Source organism: Galeopterus variegatus, unplaced genomic scaffold, assembly GCF_000696425.1.
Source record: "Galeopterus variegatus unplaced genomic scaffold, G_variegatus-3.0.2 Scaffold8391, whole genome shotgun sequence".
Classification (NCBI taxonomy): Eukaryota; Metazoa; Chordata; class Mammalia; order Dermoptera; family Cynocephalidae; genus Galeopterus; species Galeopterus variegatus.
In genome coordinates this window covers 89,294-92,178 of record NW_007734502.1, presented here as the reverse complement: position 1 = coordinate 92,178, position 2,885 = coordinate 89,294, and positions in this window count along the sequence as shown.

Sequence of the window (2,885 nt, the reverse complement as noted above, 5' to 3'; positions counted from 1 at the left end):
ACAATAACTAACTACATTGTATATTGACAAAATAAAAATAAAAAATAAAAAATAAAAAAAAGTTAAAACAAACACAGCAAAATGCTAATGGTATTCAGGTGAATATATGAGTATGTGATGGTTAATTTGGTATGTCAGCTTGACTGGGCTAAAGGATGCCCAGGCAACTGGTAAAACATTATATGTGGGTATGTCTGTTAGAGTATATCCAGAAGAGATTTATATTTGAATTGTTAGACTGAGTACAGAAAATTGCCCTCACCAATGTGGATGAGAATCAGGTTGAGAGACTGAACAGAACAAAAGGGCAGAGGAAGGGTGAATTTGCTGTCTGCTTGAGCTGGGACATCCATCTTCTTCTGCCCTCGAACATTGGCACTCCCAATTCTCAGACCTTTGGGTTTGGACTGGAACACACCACTGACTTCCTGGGCTCCAGCGTGCAGACGATGGATCATAGGACTTCTCATCCTCCAACCATCTGAGCCAATCTCTCATAATAAATCTCTTTTCTATTTTTTTTCTTTTTTAAAGATGACTGGTAAGGGGATCTTAACCCTTGACTTGGTGTTGTCAGCAGCACGCTCACCAGTGAGCTAACCAGCCATCCCTATATAGGGATCCAAACCTGTGGCCTTAGATGTTATCAGCACCATACTCTCCCAAGTGAGCCATGGCCCAGCCCTTCTTTTTTATATATATCCTATTGATTCTATTTCTTTGAAGAACCCTAATACAGGATATTTACTCTAAGATTATTTCCACTTTGTTGTGTGTTTGAAATTTGTTATAATATTGGGAAACAAAACTTAGGATTCCTGTTAGTAGGTTTAAATATATTAACGTTATTACCTGTCTCTGTCACTATTATTTTGTATGACCTTGATCAGCTCACCATTCTGTGCCTCAGGTTTCACGGTGTAGAATTGGAGAATATTAAGTTGTAGCTGAGCAACGAACGGCAGGAAGTGACTACATGTGATACCCAAAGATCTGCTGTAAACTCGTAATAAATGTCTTATGTTTTATTCCTTAAGCCATTCAGTAAATTTTGACTTAAATAAGAGAATCATATGTTGTGGTGAAATAATGACCACAGCTTCTTCAAGTCACTTCATCTCTTTGATTGTTTTTTTCCCAGTCAGGGATAATAGCATATACTCTACCTACATTACAAACTCTTTGTGAAATTCAAATGTGTCTGGGTAAAAAAATTATAAAATGCAGCCTATTATCAAAATTATGTAAATTCAGATAAACGAGGACAGGATACAACAAGATTCCACAATTCTCTGTCCTGGAGACTATGATGTATATGTGAACACCAAAAAGGCACTGCCTAAGTCTATACCATTACTTGCTTCTTTCAGAGGAGGAAAAAAATTGGCATACATACAATCAGAATTATAAAAAATTATGCTGGTCAGGAAAACGAGGTTCTACACAAATCCGCTTTCCTTTAGATAGCCAGTGACCATGCCGTTTAGGGAGGAGTTGAGAAGGGCCATAATGTTGCTCTCCGGCATTTTCAGGGAAGAAACAGTCCCTCTGATTAACAGTAGTTTCTGCTGATCCTTAGTTCAAGGTCCTAGCTATATACTCTTTCCACAGTAATGTCAATGTAGCCATACATAGCCCTGATACGGAGGGCTAATGCAATCTCCTTCTCACTTGAAGACACTAAAATCCACAATATTGCCAAGAAAACCACTTGCATTAAAATTAGTATCCAGTCCATTAAGTACATCTATTATTCAATTGTCACACCCATGGAGATTTTTCTTTGTAAAAGATCTTTTGGGAGAAACACTTATTTACAAGCTGTTGATCAGTTCATCAGATTGGATATAAAATATCATGGCAGCAGATATTCAGTCCTGTGGATTTGCCAACAAGTAGAGAATTCCAAAGCTTTCTAAAACTCTGAGTTTCATTCAAGGGTGACCAACCTGAACAATACAGGGAAATAAATGCATCACTGTTAAAAGGGCTAAACAAGCCCGCTCCTCTACATAATACTGCCTTAAAGTATCAGTTGTAATGCATTAACTTTACAGGTGCTTATTTAATCCATTCATCTGTTTTAATTTCTTTTTAGATTTCTTGAAGGAATATTACTTTCAAACATACACTAGAATAAAACCCAACAGTAGTAATTTTTTTCCTGCCATTGCTGTTTCAAGGGCTGCAAATAACAGTTATGTATAACTTTTGGAAAAATCAGTCATTTTTAAAGTAGGGCCAATGTCTATGCCTAATAAGCACTCTCAGAAAAAAAGTTGACTGACAGCTAGATTCAGGGAGTTATTTGATAACTGAAGTCTTTTCCTATCTCAGGGATTCAGAGAAGATGGCCCAGTGAAATTACTGGGATAAATAATGCTGACCCCCTTTCAAACTTAATGGTAAATAAACTTCATTTTAATTTCCGCTTTTAATCATTGAGTTTGCAAACTCTTTCATCCACGCATGCATTTAGCTGTTCATTTTGCACACATTTATTGAGCACTCAATGTACCAAAGCAGTGTCAAGAAATGGGGTTTTAAAAATTGATAAGGCATAGCCCCTGTTCCCAAGGAGCTCATACACTTTTTTTTATTATTGAAATGTAATTGTTTATACATGTTGGTGGGGTACAGAGTTGAGTATCAATACCTGTATGCAATAAGTAATGATCAAATCAGGGTAATGAGTGTATGCATCATTACAAAACATAATCTTTTTTGTGTGTGTTGAGGAAATTCAGGCTCCTCTCTTCTAGTCATTTGATAACATATAGTAAATTTTTATAGATGCCTAGCTTGACTGTACATCAATGGTGCTTATTTTTCTTAACTAGCTGTTTTGTGTCCACTAACCCATTTCTTGATCCCCCTCCCACTAC